The sequence below is a fragment of the Protopterus annectens genome, chromosome 3.part1 (assembly GCF_019279795.1).
Source record: "Protopterus annectens isolate FY-2018-M chromosome 3.part1, PAN1.0, whole genome shotgun sequence".
NCBI lineage: Eukaryota > Metazoa > Chordata > Ceratodontiformes > Protopteridae > Protopterus > Protopterus annectens.
Window position 1 is genome coordinate 1,617,546,811 of NC_056732.1, and position 25,290 is coordinate 1,617,572,100.

A 25,290-nucleotide genomic window follows, 5' to 3' on the forward strand; every position below is an offset into this window, starting at 1 on the left:
TGTAACATTTAAGTTTCTTACATACAGGCATAACTATTAAATACGACTGTTACATTATATATGGGACATATTTATGTCCTACCAGCTCGGACATTTGCCCTTTGTACTGTTTTATGTCAGGACACACCTACCCAGGGTGGGGATGTCCCTTCCACTGTGGTACAGGTAGTAACCGTATGCCTACGGCTAGCTATACCCACACCTACCATACTGGTCTGCCTCTGACTTGGCACCAACATACACATGTTGCGGACACACACACACACATTACAGTCACACAGAAACACACACGGCACCCTCAATGTACACTTACACAGACTACAGCACTCACAGACACAGTTAAACACAGTACCTATGTGGACCGCGACACCGTCAGCGGTGACTAACCATCCCTTCATATCATCATACTATTACTCGCGGATGTACTGTTCCGGTACTGTGTTCTATCGGTCTTTCAGCCTCGTGGTTACGCATGTCGGTATGTTACACATTCCATGGTTGGCGCTATCCTATTTATTTCTACCTCCAAGATGTTATGAATGTCGTTGAACTATCTATCATATTTGCAGATATCGCTGAATCCATCTATATCACCATATATCCCTTTATTGCCCTTTCTATCTGTATTATATATATGCATATGTGTACATATCTCTCTCTCTCTCTCTCTATATATATATATATATATATATATATATATATATATATATATATATATATATATCTCTATATATATATATCTATATATATATATATATATATATATATATATATATATATCTGGCGGGGAACGTGACAGGCACACAGCACCACCATATGCTGTAAGACTCATGTACTGTTCAGGTGTTGGCATTCCGTGTTGCACTGGCCATTGTGTTTACAATGTTTGAGGGCTGCCTATGTAGGAGTCACACATTGGGCCACCTATACATTACAATTTACAGGTGGTCATGTTTGTGTGCCATCCATTTTACTGTGTGTGCAGGTGGAGAGGTGTCAGTCCATAGGGGCCTACACAGTCAGTGTATGTGCTATACGTTCCCTCTTTGCCAAGGCATAGGCATATTGGGCATGCCTCCATCTGCCTACTGGGGCTGGCACAGTGTGTTCTTGGTTTGAATCCCTCTGTGCCTGTACTGGCCTTGGCAATTGCGGTGGGCTATGAGGACCTTCAACATTTTGTCCCTGCTGCAGCTGCTTCCGCAGGATCATAATATGTAGCATGGCACATACTATGACGATGTGGGCACATGTGCCTGAAGAGTACTGCAAGGCTCCACCAGATGTATCTAAGCACCGGAACCATGATTTCAGCATCCCGAACACACGCTCTATGATGATTCTGGTTTGTGCGTGTGCCTCATTATGGCGTTCTTGCATGGGTGTGTGTGCATTTCTGATGGGAGTCATCATCCAGAGCTCCAGTGCGTAGCCAGCATCCCCCACGAGATGGCCATGTGGGATGTCCCCCCTGACAAATACCTGATACAGCTGTGAGGCATGCCAGATATGGGAGTCATGGTAGCTTCCAGGGCTGCCAGCACACACATCCATGATAATGCCCTGGGCATTGCACATGACCTGGCAGTTGATGGAGTGGAATCCCTTGCAGTTTATGTAGCGCATACCCTGCTCACCGGGTGGTGACTTGATTTGTATGTGCGTGCAGTCTATCGCACCCAGTACCTCCGGGTATTGTGCCACATGGTGGAAGTGACGCATATTGCTGGCCAACTCCTCCTGAGTTCTGGGGAAGTATATCTGATCATTGGCATGTGGTAACATGGCATCCAGGAACTGGTGTAGAACCCTGGATGCTGATGCCTGTGAGATACCCATTATATCTCCAGTTGGCCTTTGAAAGGTACCTGTGGCCAGTATTCGCAGGCTTACACATACCTTCGTGTCCACTGGTATGGGTTCCCCTCTGTTGTTTCTGGTTCTCAGGCGTGGCCGGCACAGCTCCACTATTTGCTGTAAGATGTCCCTGTCCACCCTGTAACGCCCTACTATCTCCAGGTCATGTAGCCCCTGGTAGGTTACCCTTGGTCTGAACACTCTCCTTCTCCTCCGAGGCCTGCGGTGGTTGTCGGCATCATCCTCCACAACACCGTCAGTCTCTAACACATGCTGATGAATCACAGCTATGGCAGCTCCCAACATGTACATTTTAAAAGTTCCCCATGTGTTTACACCTATGGTGCAGTGTTTGGGAATACACAGATGTGTGTTGGGTGCTTACACACTTTATACTATTGTGCTGTGAACACCGATGATGTCATATGGTGTGTATGTACGTTCGTAGCTACAGGTTATGTTATGTGTTTTACTGCCGGAACTACTATTGTGATGCCTTTGGTGTTGAATTACATTTGCCTGCCGTGGATTAATTCTTGACCTTCCCTTTACATTTCTGCGCGTTGCACCTACCATTTTCTGGCGTGCATCCTGCAGCCTACTTTCATTTGTGCTTTCCTGGACCTGGCGTATCTTGCGTTATGTGTGCTACTGCCGGTCTGCTGTCGGTTTGCTTTGCTCTGCTGTATCAGGTCTCCTATCTTTGCAATCCAATACCTCCCCTCCTTTCTTTGCATTCACATGCCTCCCCTATCCTGTTTTGCAGGTTTCTGCAAGCAGACTTGTCAGCTGCCGTCGATTGGCCTTCGTGGGTTGATTGGTGTTGATTGCTCATTAGTACTCCAATTATCCTACTTCCGCATTTCCTTTCCTTCCCCTGACCTTCCTGTTTCTGCTATTGTTTGCTGCGCGTGTGTCCGATTACTGGGTTTCGGGCACGTTTACATCCTCGTACACATGCGCTTTTGGCCACCATGTGTGCTCTCAGCTAAACGATTCCTCCCCACCCCTATCCTGCAGCTTTGCTTAGCAACGGACAGGCCAGATTTGCAATGCTCCAATGTGCTTAGTGCTACAGTGGCACACCCCTCTGCTGATGTCATGTATCTCCCCTGAGCCACTCCTCAGTGTTATACCACTGCGCCGTATGGTACAACCTTCCTCCGGTGGGACATTTGCAATTCAGTATTATCTGCCTCATTTGCATGGCATTGATTACTAATTCATAGTTACCACGCCGAACACTATCGCAAGCCCTTAGCAACCCTTACACCTTGGTTGTGGTGTTCCATGCCTACCATTGTGTGTTATGCTGTAAACCTGATTTCTATTACGTTGCGATTTTCTGACATTTTTATATTATTTCTTTATGTTACAGCTTCCGCACACATGCCTTGCGGTTCTGCTGTGCGTTACTGTGGACATGACATTAAATGTTGTTATTTACGTGTTGTGCATCTTTTCTTATGCCATTGGCTGTGTATTTCACCATTGGCATATGTTCACGTTGTGATACCTGGATCTGGCCCTCTTCCATAGCTCTGATGTTATGTTTGGGAAAATGTAAACCGTGTTTTTTGGTTTACATTTCTGTGGGCTTACGCTACGCCTGCACCACTTCATGAATCGCTATATGCCTTCATTTGCATGGTGCAACACTGCACATGGGGTGATTTGCATACCTACGCCGGGGGCTTTCAGATCTGGCATACGCCGGTAGTGCACGTGGAATTAGATCGTACCTGAATCGCTCGGCGGCCATATTTGGCATTATAATGCCTACGCTATGCATGCGCCTGGCGCAAGCTTCATGAATCCCGGGGATGATTAATTTGCATTCACATGATAAGGTAAGAGATCTGGAAAGTTAGAGGCTGGTTATAGTCCAGGGATCTGAGAGAGAGAGAGAGTCAGTCAGGATGTGAACAAGAACAGAGCCATGAGAAGTCTAGTGCTGTTTTATGTTGTGCTTAAAGCTAGATGCACACCTGTCTTGTTTTAGTGAGGCAGACTGGGAGTTCCACTGTCTGTTGACATAGGATGAGTATTGTGAGTCTCCAGCTGTATCATGGGATTTGGAAGTTATTAGTAGGCTCTGATTACAGGGAATATGGTGGGAGAAGTGTTTGAAAAATAAATTGTAGAGAAAGTCATCTCTGTGGTTTGGATATTATATTGTAGACAATTTGAAGTTAAGTGATTGTAAGGTGATTACGGAGTTCTTGACAGCTGCACTTCTTTAGTTTTAAGCTGTGGTGTTTACAGTAGTATGGATTAGCTGGAAACTTGTCTAGTTTGTTAAAGCTGCCCCTAATTTATTTAGTAGGTGGCTTGAATGTTGGTTTATATGGGTGATGCACAAATAAGGTAGGATGATGCTAAGGCCTTTTTTAAAGCTTTTATAATATTTTAGCAAATTAATAATCAATGACAAAGAATGCTATATAGAATTTAAATAACGATACAAAGAGCAAGAAACAATCAACAAATACATATTTACAAAGGTGCCTACTAGACAAAATGTATTTATTTATTGACATTTGTTAACCAGGTTGGTCTAGCTAGGTTTGTGGCCCGTTTTCAGTGGCTACCCGAGGAGAAAAGCTCTATACATAAACAAATTACAGAAGTTCAAACTTTAAAATCAAAAAGTGAAACAGAAATTTGTCATACAATAAAGTTAAAAAATAGAATAGAAATGCACACACATATTTTCTACAGAGAAACAATATATTTACATGGGAACCTATCAGTTCCACAAAATATCACTTACCCGAAGACGAGTTCACCGTGACCACATCGCTGACACAATACATCACCGGCAATGGTAAGTAGTATGAAACAGAATGTATTCCTGTTTCTGCAATGTGGTGTGATCTTGAACTTGGTATATTTATGTAGGGGGGTGTGAGGGGTGCAGCCCCTACATGGAGGGTGCAGGGGTGCTTGCCCCCCTGCTATATACATGTTTCTTGTTGTTTTTAATTTATTTGTGGAAACAGGAATACATTCCATTCCGCAGTACTTATACTTACCTGTGATGGTGATGTGTTGTGTCGGCGATGTGGTCTCAGTGAACTCATCTTCGGGTAAGTGTTTATCTGTGGATTTGATATGGATCCATTTACATATATACAAAAAGAGTTTTGTCCAACAGTATTGATTTAGTATGTTTAGTACGAATCTAAAATAATGGAGTAGTTAGAAGAAAGGGGAGGGAGTAAGTGAGGTATAATGGAAGGCAGCTTAAGTTGGGGCTTGGCAAGGGCAAATTTTGAAGTTAAGTAGATGAAGTTTTAGTTTTTCTTTAAAGTGTGATGGGTGGATGGTGGAATGCATATCTACTGGAAGTTTGTTCCAAGGATGGGCAATTGAGTCTTTATATAGGAGTTTGCTTGCAGTGTTTTTGGGTTTGTAGATGTGCAGTAGTTGCTGATTAGAGGTACAGAGAGTCCGAGATGGGGTACAGATAGAGACAAAGGCAGAGATATCAGGACGGGATGAAGGCTTATAAAGAATAAAGTGTAACATCTGAAGTTGAGATAATAGTAGTTGGCAGAATTCAAGTGACTGGAGTGAGTTTAGGGCAAGACAGTGATGTGAATTGTTACTGATAAACCTGGCTATCGTATGGTAGGTTTGTTGGAGTTTGTTCAAGGTTGTGGTTTGAACATTAATGAGCACTGGGGCAGCATATAATAGGGAGGGGATGAGTATGGCTTGTGCAGGGGAGAGTCTGGCATTTGTGGTAAGAATTTTTTTATTGCGATACAGTAAACCAAGTTTCTGGTGTGTCTTTTTTTATGCATTGGAACATGTGAAGATTGAATTTGAGTTCATCATCAATGATGACTCCAAGGAGTTTTGTGTGAGCTTCAGGTTGAATTATAGTCCTGTTATAGAGGATGTGATAGCAAAGGTGAATTTGTGGTGAGTGAGAGCTCGAGGAAGAAAGAGTAAGAGTTTGGTCTTCTTGGGGTTGAGGATAAGTAGATTACTGGACAGCCACTGTTCTGTGGCTAGAAATGCATGCTGAGTTAGAGTGTGGAGTTCAGAGATATTGTCAGAGATAGAGATGAGGGTTGAGTCATCAGCATATTGGATGAGGGGGGATTTTTTACAAGATGTGTAGAGATCATTAGTAAAGACATTGAACAGGAGGGGACCCAGTATGGAACCTTGTGGCACTCCGGTAGGGACAGATATAAATGTCAAAATGGAAGAAAGTCATTTGACAGATTTCTGCCTGCAGGATAAGTAACTGGAGAACCAGGCAAGGGAGGAAGATAGATTTAGATTTGCAAGTCCAGATAGCAGTAGGGATTGGGAGACTGTGTTAAAGGCTTTGTAAAGGTCAAGGAAGAGACAAGATATGAGTTTGTTGTTATCTAGGGCCTCGGCAATGATATGTGTGAAGGCTAAGAGGGCAGTGGTTGTGCTATGGTTAGGATGGAACCCATGCTGAGTGGGAGTGAGAAGGTTGTGCTGGAGGAAGAGGTTGAGAAGCTGTGAGTGTATACATTTTTCAAGAATCTTAGAGAGGGGAGGATAGGATGCTATGGGACAGTAGTTAAATGGGTCTGTAGAGTTTCCACATTTATGCAGGGGAATAGTGAAGAAGGATTTCCATAGGGTAGGGACAGTCGAGTGGTGTTCAAAAGACATACGTAAATGGGCATGCTTTCATTGAAGGTTGGGCATTGAGCTGGCATCTCGGCACCATAAAAATCTACTGCCAATCATTAGCGGACAGGAGTTCTGCTGTGGTGACCCCTAACTGGGAAAAGCTGAAAGAAGAACAAGGGACAGTGGATTCCTGAATTGATCTATTGATTAGGATAGATACCAAATAGGAAATGGTGCCAGCAGCAAGTTTGAGGAAGGTAGGAGGTAGGTTATCAGTGGAGGGACAGCAGGGTTTAATCTTTTGAAGAAGATATCTGATGTAGGAAGTAGGGACTGGGTGTAAAGAAAATAGATTATTACTCTGAGGGATGTGAGGGGTAGGCAGAGAAGTAGTGTTAGAATTGTTAAGTATGAGTGTTTGGATTTGTCTATAAAATGTTTATTGAGGAGAGTAGCTGTTTCCAGAGGGGATGTGTTTGGGTAAAGCAGGGTGTAGAGGGGGAGCCAGGAGTAAGAATTCTGTTTACAGTAGACCAAAACTTTCGAGGGTTTGATTTGCTATTTAGCTGTGCAGAGTTATAGAAAGACTTTTTGTCATTATTTATTTGTTTCTTAGTGAGATTCCTGAGATGCCTATAATTGTGTAGAAGAGGTAGTTCCTTTGCTTTAATCCAGGCTTTCCAAGTACTATCCCTTTTGTGCATAAGGCATCTGGTTTCTTTAGATAGCCAGGGAGCATGATTGGATTTTATTCTAATCTTCTTAGAAGGAACAAGGGAGTTTGGGGTATTCAGGAAGATACTACTGAAAATGTTAACTGCTTAATATAGAGGGATTTGTCTTGGTATGGACCAGGCTATACTACAAACAATGGAGCTGAATTGGGATATATTAAAGTTAGAGAGTTTGCTAAAATCCCTGTAAAGGTTTGGAGGGGTGGATGGTGTATCTTAGGACAGCAGTGATGGTCACTAAGGCAGTCCAGTGAGGTAATGGGGTTGTAGTAATGGTGGTGAGAGATGGTGAGTATCCAGTCTATTATGGAGCTAGAAGATGAGGTTTTATGGAGACAGGTAGGGGAAGATATCAGTTGATGGAAACCATGCAGGTTGATACTGAATTGTGGAGAGTCAGTTTTAAGTTTGGAGCAATCCAGGTTCACATCTCCCAGGATGATGGTTTCGTAGGGTATACTTTGGGAGAACCAGTATAGGATATTCTCTAAGGTGGACAAATTATTCTCAGGAGGCATGTAGATGGAAACAACAGCAGATTTCTTGTGAGGATTAAGGTGGCAATTAAGGATGATAAATTCAGCTGGGTGGAAGTTGGAATGGGTGTGGGGAAAGGTGATAAGTTGAGGCTATTAGAGTGGAGGATGGCTACACCATCCCCTTTTTTGGGATTCTGTCACAGTGATAGATATTATAGCCTGGTGGGAGAATTTAATTATTACTGATGTATGGCTTAAGCCAAGTTTCAGATAAGGAAAGGATGTGAGGGGTTGTATGGGTTATCCAGGTATGGAACTCAGTGATTTTGTTGGTTAAGCTTTGAATATTTAGAGAATATATTGTTAGGTGCTTGGGGAAGGATGAGTTTATTGTGTTAGGCTGGTTGAGGGTGTTGGAAAAGGGAGGGGATGTAGAAGTTAAGAGAGGTATGTGATTATGCTGAGAGGGAGAGGGGCCAGGGTTGGGGCAGATGTCCCCAGATATGAGTAAGTTATTGCTGGGAAGAGAGAGTAAAGTAATATATAGATGTAGTTTGTCTAGTTTGGGTTTAGGTTTGTAAGTGGGTGGGAAGATTTGTGGTCTAGCCAATTTATGATGACAGGAGGTGGAGAGGTTGATCAGGACTGGACAGATATTACAAAAGGATGTAGTTGAATGAGTATAATGAGTGTTGGAGGTAGGAAAGCATAATACTGGATAGGAAAGGTGTGTGTGTGATAAGAGGTGAGAGCAGAGAGAAGAAGGCGATGGTGTGGTCATTTTTTGATGAGGGTAGAGGGGTTATGGAAAGGGTAATAAGGGAAAGAAGTGATGTAAATTTAGTTTCACAGGAAGTTGTATGTCAGTGGATGATGGAGAAGGAACTGTTGTAAGTTAAATTTGGCAGGAAGTTGTTTGTCAGTGGACAATTGCGAAGTTATTTCATATATATATATATATATATATATATATATATATATATATATATATATATATATGTGTATATATATATATATATATATATATATATATATATATCAACTTTTCTTGAAAGTTCTGTAACTGTTTATTTAGTAAATCTTTTAGCTTAGACCACAGGTTATAAGATGAAATAATTCTGATGCATTTTGATTTAATGGTCATCAATTCAAAGTGGCATAGTTCAGTTGTAATGTTCTTGAATTCTGTAAAAGAAGGTGAAGTCTCAGTCTTCCAATTTCTGTTTATAACCTTCCTGGCAGCAGCCAAAATGGACCATAACAAAGGATATTTTATTTTGTAACACAATCAGGAATCAGTGTATTAAACAGAATCAAAGATCTGGATAAAACAAACATATCTGAAAATAAAGTCTGAAGGAAATAATTAATATTGTACCAGTAGGATTTAAGACATATGCAGTCAAAAAACATATGTGACCAATCTGCCTTAGTCTCTAATTTACATCCCCAACATAAAACGTTCTTCTTGCTAATTAGTTCCATTTTGTGAGGTGTAAAGAAAGACCTGTACATAAATTTCTAGGAGAATAGACTCCATTTACAAGATGAAGAAGTCAGTTTAGATGATTCCAATATTAGTCTTTTATCATTGTCATTAAGTGGGTTATTATTAACCAAAAAGAAGTAATCCCAATAATTAGACAAACATTTTTTGTTTCATTTATAATGATTTTATATATTTTGAAAGCTTACCATTGTTAGGTAAATTCTACTGTATAAATATTGTCAGATGGTTTAATAACTTAGGGACAGCAATTCTTGTACTTGATGACATTAAGTCAATTTTACTAACCACAAACTGTCTACAAGATTATATTTCCAACCACATATCATAACTTAAGTCATATTTGGCAATTACACAATCTACAGAGTTCAATCTGTCATTGGTCAGCAATTGAAACCAATAAATGCGATTATTTTCCTTAAGTAGCATCATCTTAGTGAGGTTTAAAGAAGGAATATTACACCATGTAAAAGCAATAGGAAAAAGAAGACACATCCAAGCTTTATAAAATGGATTTCTATAAATAAAATTTCTGAATGTCTTTAATAGAAGTGACATGTAATAGGAAATATTCCCCCAGTAGACCAATCTCTCATATGATGTGATAGTGCTACTCTAGGTTTATTAGGAAACTAAAAAAATAAAAGTAGCACAATCACTTGTAAATGTTGTAATCTAATGTAAAACCTATAGTAACCTTCTTACTGGAGCTTTTCTCCCCAGGACTCCATTGAAAACAGGTTCATCTTGGCCCAATGGACTATCCTGGTAAACCAACTGCAAATAAATAAATAAATAAATATGTATTTGAAACTTAATGGTTGTAAAATAATCTTTTAACACCCAAATAAATGGATTGTTTAATATTAACAGTTTATTAGAATTAGATATGTTAGTATTGTTAAAACAAAGAATTTCTTGAAACTTTTTTCATTTGTCTGAGTAATGTTTATTAGCTAATACAGAAAAAGTTTTTATCACAAAAGAGACAGAATGCAATTACAAGTCTGGTAGACTAATTCCCCCAGTATACCAATCTCTCATATGATGTGATAGTGCTACTCTAGGTTTATTAGGAAACTAAAAAATTAAAAGTTTAAAATCAGTGAATTGAATTCTTTTATATACGATTTAGAGGTGGTAAGTATAAAGATTGTACAATATATAATATCTTTGGTAAGATAATTGTTTTAATGATAGAAAGCTTCTCCTCCCTTGTGAAAAAGAGCTTATTCCATTTGTTTATGAGATTCTTTATTGGGATTAAACTATTATTATAATTAAGGTCTATTATATCCTTAATATTATTAGCTAATATTATTTCTAAATATAAAAATAAAAAAGGCACTTCTGTACTAGTTGGAAGAAAATGTTGAAGTGTCTTTTTTATTTTTGCACTTCATCTTCTTAAAGTTTTACAGTTTTGTGTTTTTTTTCCTAAATATGTTAGCTTACCTGCTTGAACAAAATATTTAGCAAGCCTGTCATTCAAATTATTGATATTAGAATGCTAGGAAATAGTTTTCTTTTACTATCATCAAGGATTAGAGCAGATTTCCTTTGAAAACATTCCATAGATTCAAAGTTATCAAAAAGGAAACCATTATTTCCTTTAATAGTAAAAAGGATGCAATCTGCAAATAGTTGGATTTTAAAAGTTACATCAATACTTAATTTAATACCCTCAATTTCAGAATTCAGCCCTATAAAATTAGCTAAGGGCTCCATAACCAGTGTAAAAAGCAAAGGGGATAGATGGCAGCCTTGCTTATTTACTTTAAGTATTTGAATTTTTGATAGGTGTAAATACCTATCTTAATATAGGCCTGACATCCTTTATAAAGATGGTTGATAAGTTATAGAAAATTACTACAACAATTTAGTTCTTCCAAAAATAAAGAAAAGATTATCCCAATTAATAGAATCAAAGGCACAAATTATATCCAGGCTGATTAGAGTTAAAATATCTTTTCAATTATTAATAGAATAATTATGGTTAATACTCTTTTAATATTATCATATGTATTCCTATTTAAAATAAATCCTGTTTGATCCTCATCAATCAAAAATGGAAGGAACTTCTTCAACTTATTAGCATGAATAGACATGAACATTTTGCAGTCAACATTTAAAATAGAAACTTGTCTATATGAAGAACATTTAGCAGGATCCTTATCAGCCTTTAATAAGGGAGAAATAAGAATATACTTCCAAGAATGAGGGACATTGACTAGATCTTTTCCTAAAGAAAAAAATCTTTGTGTAATATTATTAGAGTTTCTTTAGGCATTATTTTATAAATTTCAGGAATAATTCCATCATTACATGGATCCTTACTTCACTTTAAAGTACTAATTTAATGGTGAATTTCAAACACTGAGATTGGTTTGTCAAGTGTTTCAACTTGTAGATATGATAATTTTTTATATATATTTTTAAATAAATAATTCCTTAGAATCTAATAATATAGAATTCTGATTAATTTTAATAACGTGTTCTCTAAATTCCAATAATATATCATCTATTTTAGTAACTTTTTTATTTTTAGGTGACTAAACCTCTTTAATATGAATAAGTTTACTAAAACTCTTAGTCTTGACTGCTAAGTTACTCTAGCACTTGGGATTAACAGAAAAGTTTATAAATTTGAACTTCTCTAAAATAACCATAGTCTTATTATTTACATTTTTTTAATATTTGCTATTTAAAACGTTAATTTCTTCTATTTTCTTTATTTTACCATTTTGGTTGAGTAGTTTCCCTTGTATCTCACTTAATTCTCTGTCCCATTGTTTTTTTTTCTTATTGACATATCAACTAGTAATCCTCCTATACAAATGAGCTTTCAATGCATCCCATGCATACATATAAGAAGTCTCTGTAACACTGTTGGACTTAATAAACATTTGAATTTCTGATGTAAGGAAATATTTAAAATCTTTTACATTGGTTATATCAGCTGGAATTCTTTTAATCTGGACACAATTGCTTGGAATAATTAGTAATTCAAAACAAATAGCATTATGATCTAAATAGGGACATGAAATTGCTTTAACCTTACTCAAAGTGTTAATCAGTTCATTTGAAACAGATAGTCTATCAATTCTGGAATATGTACTACGCCTATTAGAAAAAAAATGTTTGAAAAAGCAGAATCTGGATTAGAAAAGTCATTAATGTCTCTACTATGAAATGTATCAGCAAAATCCTTCAAGTCTTTAACTGAAGTTAAACTCCTTTTACCAGAAGTATTGGAATCTTTGTCTGTTAAAATACAATTAAAATCCCCTGCCAGAATAATGTTTCCTTTAGATACTTGAACAATCACATTTAGATGTTGTTTCACAGTCATTACCCCAATTCCTGGAATCCAATAGATATTAATTAGATTATATATTTCAATTTATTAACGCACTTCACAGACAGCAAACAAATCGCGTTTTCGTCCCTCTCCACCAGGACTTCATCAGACAATGACATGAACATTCACAATAACTTAAATATAAGGTTCATTATACAATAAACCAATAAAACCATTAAAATGAAATTCAAATACACCAATCCCTATGGTCTATTCCTTATTAATATTCAGTGACACTGTTACATATTCATGAGAATGAAATAAAACCATTATATTCATGTTTCTAACACTCTCCTATTATTCCTTTAAATTAATTACATTTCAACCATTTACTAATGCATAAACCTCAATCCTAACTTATATAACATGGGAAACAATAATAAATATAAATAATTTATTAAAGAAAAATTATATAGGTTCAATGTGTATTTAAAACCACATTCATTAAAAATTCTTTCACATATTGGTATTGATATAACTCCCTCTAGTGTGCAAAACCTGCAAATACATCCCATAAATTACCTTATGATTTCTTAAATAACTTTTAAAACATTTCTGAATATGATGTATTTTAAATAAATAAGTTGTAAACACATAAAATTTAAAATTTATATATATTATATGTTGTAAATAAATATTGATTTATACATGAATTGATCAGCAATATTAAATAACACATAAATATTAAAAAATGTACCATTGTTAAAATATTTGTTATGTATAATGCATATGTTGTAGACCACTATTTAATAGGACAGTGATGCAACATTTCTCATGTATTTTCATATTTTATTAGCTCTTATTTTTAATAATGGTCTTATGGAAACCATTTCATTAAGGCCAGGCTACCTACTTGCATCCATTCTAACCTGCCACCATAGTTCCTTATTTTCTAAGATATCTTCCCATGGACCACCTCTAATATCACGCTTAACTTGTTCCAATACTAACCATGAATATTTAGCTTCTTTACATTCTTTCAGATGTTTGTATAATGCACTTGCCTCTTTTGCTCTACTAATATCATACATATGCTCATAGATTCGTTTTTTCAGGGACCTTTCGGTTTTGCCAACATAAAATGCGCAGCATTTCTGGCAAATTACCAGGTATACAACTCCTTGTGTATCACAATTGTAATACTCTTCACTTCTTATTTTCATTTTCCTACTTTCAATGTATACCTCTCCCTTATTCATAATATGTGGACATTGTTGGCACCGTCCACATTTAAAGGTACCCTTCTTTCTCAAACTGGTCCCTCTCTTCTCTAGAACATTTCTTTCTATCATATTATGTATACATGGTGGGTTTCTATAAATAACTTGTGGTACCATACATTTTATTTCCTCCATGTCCGTAAACGAAAGGAATTTGTCCCATTCCTTGCATATGATGTCTTTCATATTTTTATTAGTAGAGTTGAATTCTATAATTAGTCTTTTTTGTAATATTTCTTCATTCTTATTGGGTCCATTCTTATTCTCTTCCTTAAAATTACTTTCCATGACTCCCTTTATAGGTTGAAATCTGTCTTTCCTACCTATTTCTACCTCCCTCCTAATATCATGAACAAATGTAGTAGGATAACCTCTTTCTAAAAACATTGTTTCCAGTTTATCACATTCTTGTTTGAAATCTATGTCTCTACTTGTCATCCTCGACCCCCTCACAAATTGTCCCTTGACTATATTTTTCTTACAGTTTCGCGACTTTTGTGGCTCTTTGGAGAATTACTGGTTTATTTTGGAGCTACAGCCAGCCTTTGCTGAGTTCTAGATTATATATTTTCCAATTAAGATCTAATGTAACTGAACAAAACATACCTTTATCATCCTTATATATATCAATAACGTTAGTAATAGCTAAAGAATTATTCCACAATATAGCTACCCCTTTCTTATTTTGAAAATGGTGAGAACTAGATAACACATAATAATGTCTAGTATTAAGTTTATCTATGTCTTCAACTTAAAGGTGTGTTTCTTGTAAAAAAAAACCTTGGGAATTGAATACTTTCAAGTATTTGTGTAGCTGTCCCCTCTTACAACTATTGTTCAAACCATTGATATTAATTGATATACATTTTAGGTATTACATAGTATAGTGAAAGAACTTGCATATAATATAACTGTTAATTTGCTTTGTGAACATGCACAAGTCATCACTCTATCAGTTTTGATATGAATATGAGCAAACCAATGATTGATCATATATGAAACAGTAATATAAATCAGAATTGTATGATTAGTAGACACCAAAAAAATGCGCGCACACACACACACACACACACACACACACACACACACACACATACACACATGCACGCATACACACACACACACACACACACACACACACACACACACACACACACACACACACACACACACAACAACAACAACAACAAAACAAAAACAATATGTAATAAAGCTAAAGTTCTACATCCCAATATCTACTCCTGGAGTCAAATATTCCTGGCCTGAACAGCATTCACTGCTCAAGCCAACCACCTAACAACCAACAACAGTTTACTTTCACCATTACCTGTTAGAAAAATTATTTATATAATCATACAATAAAATATAATAAACTTGTCTAAAACTAAATTGTACTATTAAAAGAAACTTCTCTGATTTTAATTAGAAAAACTAACTTTAGTAAAATTTGTTGTAATATCTTGAGCTTATATTATTGTATATTAATGTGCCATAAAATGTTTTTGTATAAATGGCTCTTGCATTAGTTGAAGAGAAATAACAAAGTTAAAAATAGAACAAGACCAAGAATAAAACAAATGTTACCAATTCCAAAGTAAAACAATCAATGATTAATTAGAATTTCTTCTGGATTAATTAGATAATAAAGTTCTTAAAAAGAAAGAAAAAAGTCAATATATATATATATATATATATATATGGTTGAATAAAGGAAATAGTATGCAAAAACAAGTTAACCAATACTACTTTTGATTACACATATAAAAAGCATAAAGATTAGATTACTTCTATTTAACACTTTTGCTACTATAAAAATTTTAATTGTTTTCCTTTCTGAGAATGTACGCAGTTATCTAATCTTGTGTAAATGATGTCTAAGTTGTGAAAAAAAACAAGAGTTTCAAATAAAATACATGTAGGTGCTTGACACGTAAGTTGAAAGACTATATAGTTACATCAAACAAGTCAGTAACATCAATAAACAGAAGACTGTATTCTGACCAATGACATTTTAAGGTAGTCATTTCTACAGTTATATTCTATACTTGTTGGTACTGTAATAAGGCCATCAGAAATAAATATTATGTTGCCACTATCCAGAGACCATAAAGTAATTTATTCTGATTTTTATAAGATATATCTGATCAATAACCAAAACAATAAAACATCAGAACTAGTATCAGCATGTGTCATGAAGTCAGAAACACACACAGCTACTGCTAGCAGTCAAGACCATTTTAAATAGGTTGCTACTAACTTGGCACAAAAACATCTCGCATACATCAGAACAAGATTAAATGGTGAAAACCTGAACATTTAACGTCTTTTATCAGATTGATTGCTTTGAACATCATAATTCATCAAGCCACTACTGACATGCAAACTTCGCCCATACATTAAGATTCAGCAGAGAGGGCAGCAGATATTCAAAATGTTTTATTTTGCAGAAAAGAAGCATGAAATGAGCGTGCTAAATGCTGCTTTTACACTTTATTAAACGTGAAAGTTAATCATTAAGGGACTGAGGTTATTGCAATCTGACAGTGGTCTGCATTAGTGTGACAGGTGAAATGACATGGTTTTATAATACATTTTGAAGATATTATAGTGGTGCTGTTTTGTTATAATTAAGATACATTTCCTTATTGCTAGTCCACACTGAGTTCACCACTAAAGATAGGTTTTCTTTGACAGATAACTGTTGTGACACTGCTTTTCATGCACAACACTAGTCATGTTCCAAATAGTTATTTGTGACAACCTATTATCCGACAAGTATATCACATATAATATGGGAATTTCAGTTTAAATAGTCACATAAATTGAGTTATGAGTTATAAACAGAGAGACATAAACTAGATCAGAATGTTATCAATTTTTTTGTAAATTTACATGCTCAGGGCATAGGTTCATAGGTTAGTACTAGGCTACCTGCCCTTTCAGGCCATTTTAAGCCTAGCCTATTATCCCATGTGAGAATCAAACCTTGCATCTTGTGTCTGTAAGGTTACAAAAAAATGGATAAAATTCTGATCTAGTTTAGGTATCTCTGTTTATAACTCATAACTCAATTTATGTGACTATTTAAATTAAAATTCCCATATTATATTTACGATTTCACCATTTTCTGTGACTAGAGTGCGGCTTAAAGGCATGCATAGGAAGCTAAACTCCTCTCCTAATTTCATAATTCCTACAATAATGCTGGTTCCCTATCCTGTCATACAGGCAAAATGCATAAATCTTATTAAGAGACAACCTTTTTGATGAGTTATATACAAATGACTTTTTACATGACCCAAATATTTAAATAGCTTGCATATAAATAAGTATTACAGTACTGGATTTCTGTATGCTACTCAGCTTAACTTATGTTATTAATAATTAACTTTGTGAGAGAGTTTACATTCCTCACTGCATTTAAAGTTTGTGAGCCCCGTATTATTTATATGAATGTCTACCCTGGAAAACTATTATGTGAGAAGCAGGAATACTGAATACAACACAAACACAATACAATATATTAAATTTACTAGCTTGTTAACCTTCCTCCCCTAGCTTCCCTTCCTCCTCCCTTCACTTTTTTTTCCTTTTCTCCCCCTCCTCCTTCTTTCCTCCTTCTCTTTAAACAAGACAATCCTTAAAATAAATTCTATTTTCCCTTTTAAGAATACATAAGATAAAGCAACTAACTAGAGCTGAGGAAGCAGCTAATTACATTACTCGACTTAGAAGGAAAAAAAGACCTTCTTTTTCATGGGAAACCTAATATGCTCAAGCCACCATAGAGGATTTTAAACTTAAGAAAGCTCAAGCAAGGCAGGAAACCATGGAATATAATAGTTACCACACTGAAAACTAAAAAAAAAGAAGAGCAAACAGACACCATCACACTCAGCCACAAAGTACTTCCATCTGAGACACCAAACCATAACCCCTTCAGTGCAACAATAGCAATTTCATCAAAAAACATGGGGCAAACCACTTACACAGTCCAAACTAAAAAAAAAGGAAAGATAAACCCGTCACGGGACAACACATTCCAAAATGCAGACCATTCAACCCACAAGATATACACAGGAGGAAGCAAACAACCACAAATTCAAACACCCAAGCAAGCCAGCAAATCATATCACATTCAAGGCTCACAAATGATCCCATATCTTCTAGCTAGACATGTATCGAAGATTAGATGCAGATCGGGCCAATCAACCCAGACAGCGCAACGATCACCAGAATCACATCAAGAGCAATCAAGAAGCAACTCCTAGGAGGAAAAAAGAAAGAAAGAAAAAATGAAGCAGTGAGCCCCCCATAAATATAGTTAGGTCGAGCTCCCCCATGACAAACCACATGAACAAAACAATGAAGTAACCAAGATAGAAACGAGCTGCAAAAACAACAAAATGAACAACTTTAAAATCATTATTTGTATATATAGGGAAGAGAAAACAGGCATTAAAAAATCAAAATTGTTTTCAAAGGTAAGTATTTAAAAAACATAGTTATTATCTCTTAGTAAGGGCATCTGCAATTCCTGTTTATTTTTCTGAAGTATGAAAACCAGATATGAATCAAATTTTGCTAATAAGAAAGTGTCACTTTCACTCTAGAAAAAGAGAAAAAAATAGGTTAACTAAGAAGTCATTTATCTTTCCATTTCTTCTTGTCATTTGACTTCCAATTGTTGTTTTCTGCAACTATCTTCAAAGACATGCCAGCCCAATCTATATCTTCTATTTTGTCTAGTATTTTGTTTGATCTCATAAATGTCACAGCTGAGCCCAGGTCTTTAAATATTTTAAATCCATCAACAAGAAATATTTTCAATCAGGCAGGAAATGAAAGCTGGACCTTTATTTCTTTCTTTTTGAGTTCTTTAATCAAGGGCAGAAAGTGTTTCCTTTTAGAAACAACAGCAGCTGAGTAATCATTGTCAAAACAAATTATATTGTCATTTATTTTAATTGGTGACTTAGACCAAGCAGTTTTAAGGACCAGTTCTTTATCTTGGGAAGAAAAGAATCTTATTATTACTGATTTAGAGAAAGTATTATTCTTAGAAGGAGAAGAAGCTAAAGATTTGTGCACCATTTCATTCCCATATAATAAAATGTCTGAAAGGTCCAAAACACTAGGTAACCAAGAAGTCAGAAAATTCACCGTACTATCACTTTCTATATTGTCCAGAAGTCCAAAGATCCATATGTTATTCCTATGAGAACTGTTTTCCAAATCATCAAGTTTATTCTGCAGCAAAGTATTCTGCTTTAATAAACATTCAATGTTATTTTCTCCTTCACTTAGCCTTCCATCTATGTCATTCAGTGATTGTGTGATACCCAAAATCTGGGATTTCTACAGTTGTGAGTCTTCATGAATCAGTTACATCTGTTTTGAACACTTCCCCTTAAAATGATCTAATTTAATATCCATTATGTCTAATTTCAGTGACAGCTCCTGAATATTTGCTAGGAGAGACTGAAACTTTTTTTTAAATGAGGAATCCTGAGAATTAGCCTTGGAGAAACTAGTCTTTTAGTCAGGATGATGAGAAGAAATTGTCAAGTAGTTGTTTGACAGGAAAAATCCAGTAAATGTATACAGGATTTTGATACAATCCTAGGTGGCACTTAGAAGTATCAGATTCTGTATAGATAACCTGGTTAGGATTAATTAAAAATAAACATTTCTGTCAGAAATCTTTGAAGTAGCAGAACTAAAGAAACCTGCTGTTAACCAGAGCGCATCCTGTCCACACCCCCATGCTAAGGATTTTTTGATAAGTCTGTGAGGTAGGGTTGTTTTGGTAGAAGAAGCCCAGTTTTTAATGAGTTTTCTTGATGGCTTGGGTGATATGCAGGTCAAGGTTTAGGTTGTTGTCTATTATGACTCCCAGTAGTTTGGCATTTGTTAAAGTTTCTATGGCGGTAGTGTTTTTTTAAGTTGTATTAAAGGGCCTACAGATTGATGAAAGTGATCTGGGTGTGAGAAGCATTTTTTTTTGGCATTTAGGATTAGCTGATTAGCCTTTTGCCATAATTGTGTGGAAGTGAAGGAGTCTTGAGTCATTTGTTGAAGTAGTGGGAGGGTTGAGGCTGAGCAGATGATAATAGCATCATTGGTATTTTGTACTAAGGTGGCAGGTTTGTTGGATTTGTGCAGGCTGTTTGTGAAAATATTGAAAAGTTCTATAATTGACCTTTGTGATACACTGATGGAAATAGGGAGGAAGAGGGATAGGTCCTGATACCATTTTACAGCCTGCTGTCTGTTGCAAAAAAGCTACAGAACCAAGCAAGAGCTGGATGGGACAGTCACAGGGAGGATAATTCAAAGTAGGAGATGGTGGGATACTATGTCAAATGCTTTGGGCAGATCCAGGAACAAACAGCATATCAGGTTACCACTGTTTCTGCAAGTATGTATGTTTTATGATAAACTAAGCAGATCTGTTGTGGTGCTGTGGTGTAGTCAAGACATCTGTTTGGGGAGAGTTATTTGTTGTTTATGAGATGATTTAGGAGTTGCAAGTGTATGCATCTTTCTAAGATTTTGGACATAGGGGGGAGAGAAGTGCAATGAGGCAGTAGTTGGAGAGGTCTGTGGCTGATCCACCTTTATTAAGTGGTACAATATGTGATTTTTCCAGATAGTGAAAACAGTTTTCTGTGATAGATCTATTTCTGAGTACTGAGCTGGGATATGCCAGGACATCGGCAGCTAACTTAAGGTGCTTGGGTGGGAGTTTGTCAGTATCTGGTGCAGTAGTGTTCAGTTTTTGAATGTAATTTTTGATAGCCGAGGTAGGTATTTGGTGGAAAGAAAAGAGAAGGGCATTGTGAACATTGCTGGTTGGGATACACAGATGGAAGGGTGGATTAGATTCTAGTAGAGAGAGAACAGATTGAATGAAGTATGTGTTGAAATAGGTGGCTATGCGGTCTGTTCTTGTAGGAGATGGGGCTGATTATTTGAGCAGGGTAAAGTAGGGATTTTTATGGCTGTCCAGAATTGCCTGGGATTGTGGTGACATTTGTCTTGAAGTGAGGGAAAGAATGCAATTTTGTCTAGTTTGACCGGTTGTTTACATTGATTTCTAAGTTATCTAACAATCTGCCACTTACGTTGTGTTCTATCTTTATACAATGTCTTCCAGGCTTTGTCTATCTTTAGCATAAGTGTTTGGTTTCTTTGTTGTGCCATGGAGCAGGGATAATTTTAGTTCTTTTTGTTTTTATGGGAGTTAACTCATTTAGTATGTTAAAGAATGCTTTATTGGAATGAGTATCAGCATCTTCTAGTGGTAGTTTTTTTTTTCAGAGTATTCCAGTTGTATTGGGAAAGGTTGTTTATAAACGTGTCTTTGTTAAAACACAAGAGTATGTCTACTTGTTTCAGTACTATGTGCTTGAGGGTGTGATTTGTTTGTCTTGTAGCAAATGTGGGGAGATGATCATTGATGTAGTTGGGAAGACAGCTAAAGGTGTTTAAGTTTGAGGGTGAGTTGGTAAGGATCCAGTCTAGTAGTGAGTGCCTGTTGATGTGTTTGTTGATTCTAGTGGGAGAGGTGATTACTTGAGTGAGTGAAATTAAATAGGTTAATGAGAGGGTAAGGGAGTCCCTGTTTACAAGTAAATAGTCAATATTCACATCCCCAAGTATAACAGTTTATTTACATTACCGGAAAACCATTGAAGGAGGTCTTCGAGAATGGGAATGCTCAGGCCTGGAGGAATATATATGGTGACAATGCAAATACTTTTGTGCTTGTTCAGGTGTAGGAGGGTAATAAATATTTATGTGTTGGGTTAGTTGGGATGCCTCAGTGGGTATCTGGTGATGTTTAGTGTTTTTTTACAAAAGTATTGCAACCCCTCAAGTCTTTTTGTGTACTGTATCATTTCTTATATTGTAGCCTGGGGGAAGGATTTCTTCACCTTTAGTGTTAGGTTTTAGCCAAGTTTCAGTGATGATTAGAATGTCTGGGTTATGTGCTGCAATACATGCATGGAGATCTGGAATTTTGTTGTAGATGCTTCTGACGTTTATGTGCATTAATAGTAGGCTGTGGTTAGGATTAGTGGGTTGTGTCTTGATAATAATGGGACGTGATGGGTTAGGTGGGGTTTGGTGGGTTTGAACAGATGGTCCAGGGTTATATATATATATATATATATATATATATATATATATATATATATATATATATATATATATATATATATCTTAGGACTGATACTGATATATGGGCCTGGTTGTTCTCTTTGATGTAGTTGTTACTGAAGGGGGCCTGAGCTCCTAATGGGTAGAGACTGTGTGCAATTTTGTAGTTGATGGGAGGGTGCTTGGAGACTAGGAGTATAGAGCTGGGGAAAATAAAGTGATGGGGGAGTGTGGTAGCTGTATGTTTTGGTTTGGTTTAAGTTGGTTCGGGTAGTTTGCAATGAGGTCAAGGCATGGCAGGGTATTATTGTGGATTTTATGAACATGACTAAAAACATCTTATGACTATTTGTAGTGTTATTAGCTATGTTGTGCTTGTAGGCAACCTTAGTGCTTCTCATAATACTCCTGAGTTCCACTCTAATTTGGTTAAGTTTCACTTTACATGCTGGGAAGAAACTAAATGTATATATGATTACAGATTGCATTTCTTAGTGTAAATGTCAAACACTACAACCCCCTCCTCCCCCAGTTTGCACAGATTTTGGCATTTCTTTCATGACTGGTGTGCAGATCCATTAAGTCACATATATAACCTTGACTGACAGGTCACTTGCTTAAAGTAATGGTTTGCACATGTTGATGTTAATATAGTTGCTTATGAATATTCAGTAACTCTATTACCTAATGAATATTAATAAAGCAAGTCTCCCAATTGACCGATGCCAGACACACGTTTATAGGTTCAAACTAGGCTGATGACCACCAGGTTCTTTACAAGTCTAGCCATGCCACACAACCAAGTTTTGTCCCAGAGTTCCTTGGATGCCTATATGGTGGGGCATACTAGTAAAGAGGGGGTTGTATGTGTGGGGAGGTATGTTAGTTGGGGATTCATTTACTTACTGTCAATCTCTGTGCATCAGAATCAAGGGGATCCAGGCCAGGGGTGAATTTGCAATTTCCCATCCAATGATCAAGGTTTCTTTTTAACAGAGTCAGGGAAGAACTCGACTTCATGTAGCTGTGGAGTTTATTCCATAGTGCAGGGATCCTTTTAAACATGTACTGGTCCCTCTAGAAGGTTCTATTTATGTTACAGACAGAGTTCAGGTCCTTGGATCTAGAGTTTCTGGTGTTGTTTGTCTTGTATATGTGCAAGGGATCCATCAGAGCTAGATTATAGGATACCTTATATGCTAAACATAGACCACCTCTCAGTAACCTATAATGAGACTGCGTAATGAGAGGGGACCTTAAGGTGATCTGTGTAGGACAGGATATTCATACCCTGGATTCTTCTGGTGAGGAACCTGTGAGGGCATTCCAACTGTTGAAGTGCCTGGCTAGGTACATGCCTAAGAGGGTGTTATACTCAACGATGGGTCTGATAAGGGCTGAGTAGAGTTATACTATTACTTCCTTGGACCTGGATGGTATACCATTGCTTATGAATTGGGTGACAAAGAATGATATTTTTACAATCTTGGCTTACTATCCTATCAGGACAACTCTTAGTGGTGATTTATCAATTAAGTAGTTAGCTTGGATCTATAACATTCCAAAGTGTACTATAATGCATTTCTTTGCATTGACATTTAATCTGTGGCTTTTGCACCAGACATTTGTTTGTGTTAGACTCTCTTGTAAAATGTTGATATTTTGGGGGGAATCTATGATAGCTCCCAGTTTAAAGTCATCTGTGAACTTGGTGAGCCAGAGGCCTTAGCCATTAGCCTTTACTTCTAAGAAGTAAATGTCAAACAGAGCCCCGGGGTACTCTGATGGTGACCAGTCTCTTAGTGGAGGTGATCTCATTGATCCTGACTTCTTTCATCCTATCTGTGAACCAGCTGGCAGTCAAGTGAGTTATGTAAGGATTTATGCCTAGTTCTAAGAGTTTGTCAACAATACCTGAGTGAGATATTGTATCAAACACCATGTAAAGTCATGGTAGGCAGTAGATACCATTTTCCCCTCATCCATATCCATGATGATCCCCTGGAAGAAGTCTATCAGGTTAAGTAGGCAAGACCTTCCCTTAACAAAGACAAAATGAGATGGACCTAGTGCCTGCAGGTTGCCAGTGTCCTTGTTGATCATTTCCATGATCATTTGCTCCATGGCTTTGCATATTAGACTTGTCAAACTGATGAGTCTGTAATTTCCAGGGTCAGTTGATGCTTCACTTTTATGAAAAGGGATGACCATTGTGGCCCTTCATTCACCTGGCAAATAATCTGTTTTAAGGCTGTAGCTGAAGACTGCCTCAAGTGGTCCTGCTAGGTTATATTTTAGGCTATTTAGGAGACAACTGGAGATATTGTTAGGGCTGTTTAAAAGAGTGTTTTCTGGCATTAACAAGCACCTCCAGGACCTGCTCCTTGTTAATAGTTGGGGGATATGCTAGAAGGGATTTCATAGGGGGTAGAGGGAGGAAATGGATGGAGCTGACGCTATAGCTAAATTTATCAGCCAGTAGATTTCCTATGTCACCCTGGTCAGTAAAGGCTGTACCATTTACCACCAGTTCTACACATGGCTGAGTAATGACAGTGAAGAAGGTCTTGTGATTATCCTTAACCTGGGAAGGCTATACTGACCTTGTAACTGGTCTTGCTGGACTTTATTAGACCTCTTAGCTTTTCTTATTAAGTTGAATCAGAGAGCTGTTGTCACTGTGAGAGTTGCTTTTTGCTGATTTGGTCCATTTTGTTATATAACCTGTTAAAGGAAGGATTCCACCAGTATGGTTTGTTTTTGGTGTTAAATCTGTGATTACATCTGGTAGGTACTGTAGCCTCAATGTAGCTATTTACATGTTTGTACAGGATTTCTGTAAATAATTCTGCTTATGTAGCTGTGTACTCAGGGTTTGGGAGAGCTGTGAATTTTCACAAATTGTCACTTAATAAGATGTAGTTTGCTTTAGTATAGATCCTAACTGTTATGGATTTAGTTGTTTTTTTCTGGGCTGAATTTTATTTTGAGGGAGACAGCTTTGTGGTCTGACTTCACCAATAAGGACGTGACATGGGGGGATGCAACACTCTCCCATGCTGGTGAGTACTAGGTCCAGTATGTTTGATCCTTTGGTTGGAGAATGCACTTTCTGGTCCTGGAAGGTTGTGATGATGATGTCCAGGAAACACTGTGCCTGTTAATAAGAAGCAGTGTACATTTTCCATTCTACAGTGGCATAAAGTCTCTGATGAATAGGATATTTGGTTGGATGGCGAGTGCCTTAAGTAGATCTAAGAAGCTGGTCAGTACGTGGTAGGGAACCTTGTCTATGGAGACATAGACATGGATGAAATCCAGGTCATTATCCTACTGTACA